The sequence below is a fragment of the Phoxinus phoxinus genome (assembly GCF_949152265.1).
Source record: "Phoxinus phoxinus genome assembly, chromosome: 5".
NCBI classification, from domain to species: domain Eukaryota; kingdom Metazoa; phylum Chordata; class Actinopteri; order Cypriniformes; family Leuciscidae; genus Phoxinus; species Phoxinus phoxinus.
In genome coordinates this window covers 30483834-30496682 of record NC_136880.1, presented here as the reverse complement: position 1 = coordinate 30496682, position 12849 = coordinate 30483834, and the positions used below count along the sequence as shown (strand labels likewise).

The following is a 12849-nucleotide window of genomic DNA, read 5'->3' as shown; positions in this document are numbered from 1 at the left end:
CGAGCATGTCTTTGCGTCATCACGTCACATCTGTACACAAAGAATGTGTCTCGGCTAGTAGGCTATATTGCGTGTGAGGATGTTGGAGGTGGAGATTTATAGCCTTTTCTCACAGCAATTGATATAATTAAATGTATCAATTTGATGGTGGATCCAGAAAGGTTCAAACGACAATCACCAGTGACAACTGGAGATTCACCCGTTGTCAAATGCAAAAGACTTCGGCCTTCGGAGTGGCTACAGAAAAAAAGAGACTGCAACCGGGCCCATGTGAAAACAAGGATAAATATCGGAAGGGCTTTTGAAAGGTGGCGTGAACTCCGTGTTTTGAAGGGATTCAAAACGGACGCAGACACAGCTTTTTTTCTGCATGGACAGGTAAGACATAAGCGATTTTTTCCCCTTAGTTGGTCAGAACAAAAGTGGTTGTTACTTGTTCAGATGACATTTTCCGGTGAAAATTCTTATGTGGGTCATATTTCCAAAACGTAGAATCTGTGATTCCGAATGACAGTATCCACACCGGCGCGTTGACTGACAGCCGCACATTCTCCTCAAAACATTGGATTCATCAGCGCTGTGCCGTGCCGAGGCACAACTCACGTGAAGTTGATAATTCCGCAAATAACCGAGATGGCGACAAAGAGGAAAAATTCCAGACTGCAGCTTGAAGGTTTGTTGTTATACAATGAGCTATACATTGTTGTCTTTGAATTATTCTTACAAATAGGCATTATATGCTATTATACATTATATAGGAGTGTGATATTGCATTTATACAACAGTTTGATGGCACAAGTGTGTAAATAAATAAGAAACAACAACAGGGTGTCTTAAAAAAACCTCTCGTGTGTCAGGGTTGTACAGTGCGACATGTACGCACGTGCTACGAAAAAATTGGTCTGTGCGATGAATACATTTACCACTGTAGCACGCGTGCGATACAGTTTTTCATGTTCATAACACAGCCGCTTAATAGTGTGAAGTGATTGTTGTGCTTGTTTGCGTGTGAGATTGGCGGGGCACTGCTAATATACTTGGTAGTTGTAGTCTATTGTGTGATTAAAACTTGTGTCCCAGCTGCATTGAGTAATTTTGTCCAACTCCATTTCCCGCAATTCCTAAGTGCATGCCCATAATTTCTACGCAGCTGCTAGTTGAGGAGAAAATAAAGCACTATTTTCAAGTGAACCACGAAAACCCCAAACGAGGCAGCGAGGAAGAATCGACAGAAGCAATTTTACCAAATCAAAGTAAGGGAGAAACTAAATGTATATGTAACCCTTATTTCTTGATGCCATATCGGCGATTACTCCAGTCTCTCCGTCGTACAAAATAACCTCTACACAAATAATATATATACAACTTTGTATAAGACAAATAAAAATGTATGAAAAACATTTTCTTAAATAGATTATTATTGTTTAACATCTGTTTCTTTGTCTCCAAATAAAATAATCAATTTACAAATAGTGAAATAAAATAAAAGAATGAACTAGCAAATTTAAAAGATATAACCCAGCATGGAAAAAGTATTTTCTTTGGTCAACTTTCGATGCTGACCAGACCAACAGTTTTTTTAGCTGGTGCAAGGAGGCTTCAGAACAGATTAAAATAGACAACCCCTTTGTTGGGTAACAGCATTTTGCACTAAACTAAAGAAAAGATGCAATGTTGACAGTATTAGTCTCATAGAGGAGTGTCATGGGACAGGTTAGTGCTAGTTTGCAAACAAGAAGTTTTATTTAGTGATGCCTGTCCACAGATCTGTTCTACTTTGATGTGCAATGTTGAGGTGTAAGAGGTGTTATGTTTCTGCACTCTTCCATTTTTAGCAAATAAATAAAAAGTTTGTCTAAAACAATTTTTGTGATGGTTTGCATTTTTTGTGCACTTTATGGAACACCAATTCCTCTTTAAATGATGAACTGAACTCCATTACTTTTGTTTGATTTCAGGGATGATAACAGACGTTTTATACTTGTGCTACAACTGTTTGGCCAGTCCTACAAAACTTTCAACCTCTGTAGCACCAGTGCTATGTGCAAAAAAAAGTTAACGTACAGACCTGTGTGTGGAACTACTTCCTACCGCCACCGATTCAAAGTTGACAGTTTAACAAATGAGCCTGAGCCTCCGTACCTAATTCTAAAACATCACTAGAGCTAGAAATGAAGGAACACTGAGTAGCTTCATTGAAGTTAAAAACTATTATATGTAAAAGTATTGTGTAACATACTAGCTACATGCCACTGGGAGTTGTGGCAAAAAGCTAATTTTATTGTTTACAAGTACTATTACAAGATACAGTACATTTTCTTATGCTAATTGTAAAATTCTCTTATTACTAACAATTGTCATCATGTGTTGTGTTGACCAATCATATTCTACTGGTATTGTTACTGACTGGAAAATATTAGCTTGACATTTAGAAACCAGTGCCCTTGACAAACAGCCAAAGAGATGTCCATGATTCTCCCCAACACACAGACAGGCAAACAGACAATAATATGAATAGATATCCAACAGTAAACCGGTGTTTGCATGAGCCATACATCAAACAGATGAGGAAAAAACAGAGCTATCTCACTCTGTGCTCTTGCTTATGCCTGCATGACAGTCATATGTAGGTTATTTTCATGGTATAATCCAAATGGAACACACAAAGCTATTCCGGCTGCTTCAAATTGCACAGAAACCCACAAACAGTATACATGCATCCCTTACACTAAAATATAATAATATTGTTTGACAGTTAAGCTACAAACCTCTGCTGTAAGCAGCTTTAACCATTAGAGTAAATGATATAGCTCAAACAAATGCAACTTTTTTCCCCGTTAATCAAAATGAACCTGCTTTAGTTCCGCAGATAATCAGAACCTGCATATTTCCCATCTCTAAACGACAACACAGTCTAACATATTAGAGGAACTTCATTAATCACGACTAGAAAACTTGATTAATCATACTTGATTATTTACAACTTCATAATTCAAAACAACGCACATGAGCTCGCTCTAGTTCATATCCATCATCCTCAAACTCATTCTCTGGATATTGTCTTTATAGTTCACACTAAATGGATAGTATGCACAATAGAGGTGTGTTTGGTGCAGAAATAAATCTAAAGCAATTGCCTTAGATTTAATGAAAACAAAAGTACTGCACAGAACATTTTAATCAGGAAATATTTGGCAGATGAAGAAATCAGCACAAGAAAAATAATAAAACATGTCTTGGTGTTAATAAAGCACTTCACAGTCACTCAAACACTGTTTACAATTAGTCAAACTCTCCACAGAAATATCACTAGTGATGCTTCAATTCAGCATCCACTAAATACTCTCTACAATCTACAGGCCTTCACGTTCATTTGTGTCTGGGGCGCTGGGTGGCCAAGCATTATTGCAATCCATTGTAACCCACATCTCAGCACAGTAGGAGAGTTTGTAGAGTTAAGAAGTACCGCATTGCTAATTGCAGAAGAGCTCACGCAGGGGATATTATAACTGTACATGAAATATTAGCCCACCTACTGTTGTTTACTGCAAACAATGGGTTCTCTCCAAAAAGTTAAAAGAAGTTCCTCATGAGCATAGTTAGTCATCAGCTACCTCATTAACCAAGATTTCTGTGGCACTTCGAAAAAGCGCTTCAGGAAAAGTCTTCCGGTTCATCCACCATCTGAATCTGGCTGACGGCTTGTTTAATTATAAGTCTATGTATGCCTTCGGGGTCAGTTCCTCATCAGAAGTGCACATATAGAATGCAGCGCCATTACTGTCACAACCGCCTTCACACGTAATTGAATACACCTCCAAAGATTTTCACTGAAATATAAGGCAGAAATGATTCCAAAAGCTTTCTGTTGATACCACCACTTACTTAAAGTAGGCATGAAACAGAAGTTGCGATCTTTTTTTCTCCCTATTGTGAAGTATGTCCGAGTATAAAGGCTTCTACAATTATATCTTTGGATTGTTGTCATTTACTATTGTTGTGCTGTGCAAAGATTCTTTTGCTTAGTATTTTTGTCTTTTTTTTTCATTCAAAATATCTTAAAAGTCCTAAATCTAGATACATTTACTTGAACATAAAAATGGCATAATACATTAAGTCTTGTTTTCTGAAAAATATTTTCAAATGAAGTTTATTCTCCAAAGAAATTCCCTAATTAAGTTTCTTTTTCTTACCTCAATGACAGATATTTGTCCTTGTCCTTGCATAAAATCAATTAATTTGGATACATTTTTCAGAAAACAATACTTAATATCTAAAGTCATTTTGCTTTTCGACTACATGTACCTTGGTTTAAAGAATGTATAGAAATGTGTACTGGAAAATTTGTGAATTTACAAAAATACTGTAAAAATACTGAGGAAGAAAATAATTTGCAGTATAGAGGGAGAGGTTACTGAAGTCCAAAAGATTTACATTTTAAAATAATGCTGTTATTTTGAAATTTCCATTCATTAAAGTACCTGAAAAAAATATATCACGGTTTCCACAAAAATATTACCATGATAATAATGAGAAATGTATCTTGAGCACAAACTCAGCATATTATAATGATTTCTGAAGGATCATGCGACATTGAACACTGGAGTAATGGCTGCTTAAGTTACATTTTAAAATGTATTTGAATGGTAAGTTATTTTAAATTGTAATATTGTTTCACAACATTATTGTTTTTACAGTATTTTCGATCAAATAAATGCAGCTTTAGACATAAAAGATTTATTTGAAAAGCATAAAAAAATCTTACCGACCCAAACTTTTGAACAGTGTTGTCACATTTTGTGTCTGTTTTTATCCGTTCTGTTCATGTCTGTGTAATTAGTTTTCATTTGATTCAGTTTCATGTTTGCCTGTGTAACGTTCACTTGACCCAGTTTCAGTATGTCTGATTGTTGTAATTCCTGTCACCTGTTCATTTAATTACCTCATTAATTATCTCATTGGCTCCTTTGTTTGCTCTTGTATTTAAGCCCTGTGTTTTATTTTTTCAGGTCACGATCTGTCCTTGTCCATACCATGTTAGTTGTTTTGTTCCAGAGTCTCGTCAGTGATTTGTCAAGATTCGAGTGTGTTTAATAAAAGTAGCTGCTTTCTGCAGTAGATCCTGCCAACTTTCCTTTGTGCTGCAACCAGCGACCATGACAAGTGTATACTTGCAGCTGTTTTATGTTTTTAATACATTCTTGTAGAAAAATGTCTGAAACATGTGTCAGTCATTTCAGGTAGTAAAATGGAATATTAAGTCAAGCACACTGCAATGTGGGACAAATGTACATAAAATGTACATGCACAATACATACTGTATTGTAGCAAAGGAGGTGAGAAGTATGGTGGTGTGCTATTCCAAACTCTGTTCTCCCAACCACAGAGCAATGACAAGTCAATTCTTACTGCTTTACCTAGAGGGACTCCCTCTTCACGAAACTGCAGCGGTGCTTCTTATATGCAAATAATACGGAATGGCAGCACTGAGCCCTAAGTGCTACTGTAACCGACTCAATTAACCTAATATTTACTGGCCCTGTTCAGCAGAGGTGCCCACACACATCTTGTCTTCGACTTCTCAGGCAACTATTTTCAGCAAGAGCTAATGAAACAATTATGTAAGTGGGCAATTAAAAAACAAAGAACATTGGAACACTCTAACAGTGCAAAAGCTGACATGCATTTCGCACCACAGCCCCCCGCGGAGAAGTGTGTTAAAAGACCATGAGACGCATTTAAAATATCAGCTTTTCCTGGAAAAAGAAGATTAACACTTAATGCGAATGCATTATTATATATAAAATGCTACAAATTAATTACCCAGTGAGTGCAGCTATTTTTATAAGCTGAAATAAAAAAAGGAATCACATTAAAAGCAAAACACAAATAAAGAGAAAGAGCTGCATATCTGTAGGGACCAAATCATTATAAATGGAGAGACCAGCATGTATTGAAAAGTGTGAAATGGAGTCCAATTCTCATGTCCAGTGTTTTGACTAGGGTTCAAAATATATATTTTTTTTGTCAGATGAATTGAGGGTGAAAAATAAATACATGTATGTCATTATATATTGAGCAATCTACTGTAACTTGGTCTCTTAGATTTATTCAGCATAGATTTATTCAGCACACGGTCATCTCTACAGTTAACAATCAATCACAATCTCCGGTGTACACATATACTATATTACATATAATTTTGTAAAATATATATTTTACCAAAAATATTATGCTGCACGACTGTTTTTTGAGCACCAAATCAACATATAAAGGCCCATTCACACTGCAGAGGGACGGAAGACACTTTTTTTTCTTTTTTTTTGCATCAGTGTGTTCAGGGCCGTCCCAAGTATGGGGCGGGGCCCAGTGCCAGGTAGCGGAAGCGGGCCTTGGGGTGTGGTCCCCTTGCTTGGTTCGCAATCGTGATGTTTAATCTTAAAAAATGTAATACTAATGCAATTAATGGTTGATTTACAGGTTAAAGCACTTAATTAATGACATTTTCCCCTTTTCTGTGACCTAATCTACTTATTAAGTTGTTAACAAAGCATAGAAAACATGATCTAACTCTTTACATATGAGCTAATAAAACAAAAATAATTTGGTCAATTACACTACTTAAAATAAAACTGCACATTGTAATTTTTGTAAGTTTATTTATTACCAAGGCATTTGTTAGTAGTACAGTAATGGGGTGAATAACTCCATTGCAAATTGATTTAAGGTTTGCCTTTAAATTCTCTTTGTACGTTTTCTGCTTGTGCTCCTATAACATTTTCAGTAAGGGGCTACAGTGCTTCTAGTATAAAAGGTTAGTCTGGAGCTCTGTACAGTGACAATAAATGAAGATCTCACTATTTATATATATAGCCAATTAATATATTACCAATGTAGAGACTACAATATACAGTATTAACACTATAAACTAATAGTGTGCAAATGATTAGGAAGTACTTCATTGCTGTATACTTATAAAGTGTTACTATGTCCTGTGAACACCTTCTGAATAAAATATAATAAAAACGGATTCCATTTGTCATAACTATAATAATCAAATAAATTGAAAATGTGTCTCTACATGAGTAATTTTACATGGGGAAAGGCCTTGTATGTGACACAGAGGCTCTTCCTGAAGTTCAACACTTCTAAAAGACTACGCTTCTTTTATTTAATAATTTATAGTCCTGCAGAAAACAGCGTGCCCACTGTGCATGACCAATTAGTCCTGATGGTTGAAACTGTGTGGAAGTCAGAAACTATTTCATTGTTATAGCCTGAAATGTATCTCCCTCAGTGAAGCAGTGGTAGTAATTAAAGTACAAGAGCAATACATTCATAATATCACTGCTTTCTTGTTGACTATGTAGGACGGTTGTGTATCAATCCTAAATAATTAATCTTTAGATAATTGCATTAACACAGTTTGTGTTTAAAGTTTAAACCAGGTAGTATTATATACAGACTGACTGCTGCTAATAATTAGAAAAAGTAAGTATTCATCAAATTAATAACAAATGAAAGTCTGATGCCATGAACTGCATAAATTCTATGGGAAAATGTCTCTATTTCTGAAACCATAATTTCATGATCTCCCATTTTGATGAGGCAGCATGTGCTCCAGATTTAAGCAGTTCATTTGGTCTAATAAGAGCTCCAGATGTGAAGATAAGATTATCTTCTTTCCTCTATTATTGATGTAGTTCTGTGCCCAAGGACTTCTGGCAGGCCTAATGGTGAATAGAGGAGATTTCTCTCACAAAAATGGAATTAATGATTACATCCTAAAAATATCTGGAAAGAATCTGAACTATTTTAACACATATACACAGTTCAGAAATCTTCAAAATCAATAACCTCGAGTTCTTTGAAAAACACTACAACAAGGATTGGCTTCTGACAAGTGCAATGGATGATTTAGTAATAATGACTTTAAAAATCATGCACATGGAATGAAGACTACTTTTCTCAAAGAATCACAGAATTACCTTGCTATAGCGGCCTGGTCCTCACTTTAGCACTGTGTCCTGAAAATCCCATCTATAAAGTTTCCAGTAAGTGGTTAGTGGACCCAGTGGACATTTACGGTTACTTGTATAAGTGAAATGTAATGTAAGCCAAATATGAGCAAACCTGCAATTCAGTAGCCTAATTTAGAGGAAGCATTTCGACTAAGTAATTTAGGCTAATTACTAATTCCTTATTTTTCAAAATAGAATCATAAGTGAAATGGATGCACATGCCACTGAAAAAAAACAAAAAACAACAGAGGGCAATCTGCTAAGCTGGGAGAATGAATGTGACTGTCAATTTATGAAATTGCCTGATATTAATTTTTTTTTTTTAAGACATTCTCAAAAAAGTTTAAAAACACTTTGACAACATTAAAGTACATAATGCTATAATTAAAGATCTGTAATTGTAATCATACTCTAAACTGAGAATATTAACAATTACCAAAAGTTCTCAGCACTTAAAATTTTGATTTTTTTTGTAGTCTGACAAAAGGTCTTAAAAATAAATGCCACATGCCATTTGATTTAAGATTGTTTTCAACTGCAAACACATTTAGACATTTTTGAGTGTGACCTAAGTGTCCAAACATTTGATGTACTTTTGTACAGTATATTGCTGAAATAATATTTGTTTATATATAGCGTTTAATATTATATAGGGTTAGGGTTAGGGTTATTTATATATATATATATATATATATATATATATATATATATATATATAAAACATTTTTTATTATTATTATCATCCTCTTTCCTCTGTATTTACTGTCCACATGTTCCACAGCCTTTTGTCTCTACACTAATCATAGCTTGGCTGGGGTGAAAAAACATTTCTTAACATCACATTAAACTTTGAACAGCAACAATGAGGCTGATTCACTATTCATTTTTCATTTTGTGGCCTCAATGAAAAAGGCTTTATGAAACTCAAAGTGCAGCTACTTTTGACGTTTTTTATACTGTAGCTTGTGAATAAAAAAAATAAATCCCAGGAAAAAAAAACTGAAATCCCCCAAAAATTTTATAAAGTACCGGTACTAATTATTTGAAATACATATATTGAATGTTTTAAAATAGCGATATAAAAGGACATAATGAGAACAGCTCCTTTCTCTAAGTCAAACCCAGGCATCATTTGCTGGTCACATAAAGCTCTCACAACCTTGCCAAACCCTTGCCACCTTTTCACACAGTTTGCGTACATCAGACTCTCTGGAGCATTCCTAGAGAAGAATGAATCTTGGATGAAGGACATGGAGAGAATGCAAATGTTCTGTCTGTGTTTCCCCTAAACTACAATTTCTCAGCTTCAGTTATGTAGACAGGTCGTCTGTCTTCCCCCTCAGGGGCTGCGTGATGACATCTGTCGCCACATATGGCGGCCAGAAAGAGTGTTTGTTTTTAAATCTAATGATAAGCACGACAGTGGGATCTATTATGTGGAGAAATGATAATGGTATTGCTGATCATATTTTCAGAAAACGTTTTATCCTATTATAGTGCTTGGTGTGTGTTATGGTAGGAAAAATGCAAGAATGATGAAAAAAGGTTTCAAATGCCAAAGATGGCAGCTAGAATAAAATTGTAGAAGGAAAATAATCTATGTTTATGGAAAGGGAGAAGCGCTTTTATGTGATAGAGGCTATTTTCTCTAACGCAGAACAGCCATCTAAAATGATTGCTTTACAGTGATGATAAACACTGACTTTTGCGAGGTGTAAGTCTTTTGGCACATTTCCTTTTGCACTAGCACTAGGGTCTGAGTGCTCTAATGGCCTCATCTACACAGATCTATAGCTGTATATTTAACCTCCTAACATACTGTGATCTCCTGCCAAGGTGTATTTCAAAGATATTAGGGTATGCTTGCATAGTATGACACCTACTAACTGCATTTGGTTCAATAATGGCTATTCAGGGCTTATTTGATCAGCAAAGGGAAATTTTATCACCAAAACATGTAGATCCAATTATTATTGGACATGCTGGAGGTCAGACACCTAAAATGGATGGAATAAATCTCTAAACCTCTTGTTTTCTGAAAACATTAGCAAGCCTCTGGTCAAATTTCAAATGTAAGAGTCTAGCCTTTTTTTTTTTTTTAAAGCACCACTAAACAGAACAGTAGTGTTATTGAGAATCAAGGTTTTATTATATTTTCTGTTTGTAAGAATATGAAAACATTAATAGTAAAACAGATAACAATGACATTTATAAAAGGATATAATTAAATATATGCAATAATATATATGCAATAATAATTTTTGTGTGAAATTACAGTATATTCAAGGTTAATAATTGCATGACTTTCACAGTAATTCACAGTAGGACTTCTCTTGTATCTAACTGCACTCTTGGAAATGTCTTGTAAAATCTACAATATCAAACTGTATTTCTAAAGTGCATAATATGAATCAAGTAACATATTACATATTATGTACTATGAAGGTAGCCAGCATGTACTGCAGCATGGATAGATTATGCGGTGGAGTTTATTGATTCTTGTTGGTTTTATCTGTGCTGTTGAACTTATTTTTGGTTCACTTTTAGCAGTTTGTTGTTTATTTTGAAAATGTTCAGAATTTATCTTTTTTTTTATCATTATTTGTTGAGTGTTACCATTGTTGTGTTTTGGGTAATGGAAGGAAAAAAAAAATTGTGTTACAAGACGAGTCACGCCTTTCAAAGGTAAATCTAAGAAGCTGCTTTACTATTGTGAAATATCCATCTACAAACAATTATGAAATTGAAATTAGATATTGTAAATCTTTATGCTGAAATAACGGTAATAGTTTTAACTAACTTAAAGGGTTAGTTCACCCAAAAATGAAAATAATGTCATTAATGACTCACCCTCATGTCGTTCTAAGCCCGTAAGACCTCCGTTCATCTTCGGAACACAGTTTAAGATATTTTAGATTTAGTCCGAGAGCTTTCTGTCCATCCATTGAAACTGTATATACAGTATACTGTCCATGTCCATAAAGGTAATAAAAACATCATCACAGTAGTCCATGTGACATCAGTGGGTTAGTTAGAAGTTTTTGAAGCATCAAAAATACTTTTTGGTCCAAAAATAACACAAAATAAGACTTTATTCAGCATTGTATTCTCTCCCGGGTCTGTTGTGAATCTGCGTTCAGGACTCCGCAGTGACGCTGCTGACGTAAGACGCTGATGACGTGTTATCTGGTGCGCCCGAGCTTCGTTTACAGTCTGAGGGAGACACACGCTATATTCAAGCTATTCTACATTGTTTGCGTGGATATATTTTTTTTAATGGTGCGTAAATGTGAATACAATGCTGAATAAAGTCTTATTTTGTGTTATTTTTGGACCAAAAAGTATTTTCGATGCTTCAAAAACTTCTAACTAACCCACTGATGTCACATGGACTACTGTGATGATGTTTTTATGGTGTCTTACGGGCTTAGAACGACATGAGGGTGAGTCATTAATGACATTATTTTCATTTTTGGGTGAACTAACCCTTTAAAATCAGCCAATTCGCTTATTTTATATTCTGGCTTGTCATTGTTTTAACAAATGTTTTCATTTGTCACAGTTCTCACTTGGCTAGATGAGAAATTTGAATATGAATACACAAGGTCCATGATCCCAAGCAAATGGAACACTAATAACCATTATGGTGACTTTTACGGTACAAAAAAAAATAAATACAGTACTAAACAATATAATTTATTACAGTAGCATGTTTAAAGACAACTTTATAATGTGAATTTACAGTAAAACAAGAGCAGTAAATGACAATGATGTCTGCATAAATGTGCAGTTGATTAACAGTAATTCGTAAGAAAATTACTCTGCATGCATTCATTTCACCGTAAATTTCTGACTACAGTAATTTATTGCAAAATTTTACTCTTTAATCCTATAAATTATGTAATCTTGTAAATATATACATGTATATATACATATATATATATATATATATATATATATATATACACATACATCTGATTGCAGAAGGTGGAGTTAGAAACTAGTTACATTAATCATGTCTACATTGTCCCACCCTCAAACACTGTAGTTGTAGCTGAGGCCTAGAACAAAGACATTTGTTCGTGTTGTTGACATGTTGAGAAGATGCTGTTTTCTGCGCTGGCAAAGCAAATCCACTTTGCATGCTTACAAAAGACTCAAACTGATACAATAAAACTGACGCCCTTGTTACCTTCTCGTATCACTGTGTATACAAGCGCCGAGGAAGCATCCACCTTGACTTGCATTTATTACTGCTCACAGTAGCAGGCCATAACTTCCATGATGCAGCTTAATAAAACACTTTCCCCAACACTTGTGTTGCTTTGGAGCATAGTTTTGAAGCCCTCCGTCTGGTACTCGGCCACATGGCGAAGCCACCATCAGCCAATAATAAACACCTTTAAAAAATACCTCTAGGGTCCATCCATCAACCAGATTATAGTGTACAATATAAGTGGCCTTTTCTTAAGAGAAGCCGCCTGCAAAATTGGAAGGTTAATTTTGTTTTCTTTACACCTTTCCAAAAAGTCAGAAACTGTTGCTCAATATTTGAGTTAAAAAGTTGGCCTGGTTGGGTTTCAGCCAGGGCAAACCATAGACACTCGATGTCATTTATTTACTGTATCATTCAACTGGGACAAAAACTAGGTAAGTCAGATCTGGCCCACATTGAGCTCATTGCAAAAAGATGTAGTCTTGTGGCCATCATTTCTGTTCACATCTGTGGTTATCCAGTTTGAAAGAAAAAGATTTACATTAAAAAGCATAAAAAATAATTTAGACATTTCATGTCAACTTTAATGACTGCTCTATAAAAAAATCATTA

General features: G+C 34.9%; 1 protein-coding gene across 7 annotated transcripts in view; it reads right to left on the bottom strand.

Annotated features, from left to right (window-relative positions):
- Positions 1–12849, bottom strand: part of astn1 (astrotactin 1) — a 246091-nt gene that overhangs the window by 182742 nt on the left and 50500 nt on the right. Inside the window, exon 1 of one of the 7 annotated variants that reach the window (XM_079612599.1) lies at positions 4770–4905. The exons of 5 other annotated variants lie outside the window; for them this stretch is intronic. The gene's annotated coding sequence lies outside the window, so the exon portion shown is untranslated. Of the gene's footprint in view, positions 1–4769; positions 4906–12849 lie in introns of those variants that run through there. One more of the 7 variants, XM_079612598.1, reaches the window with a different exon arrangement.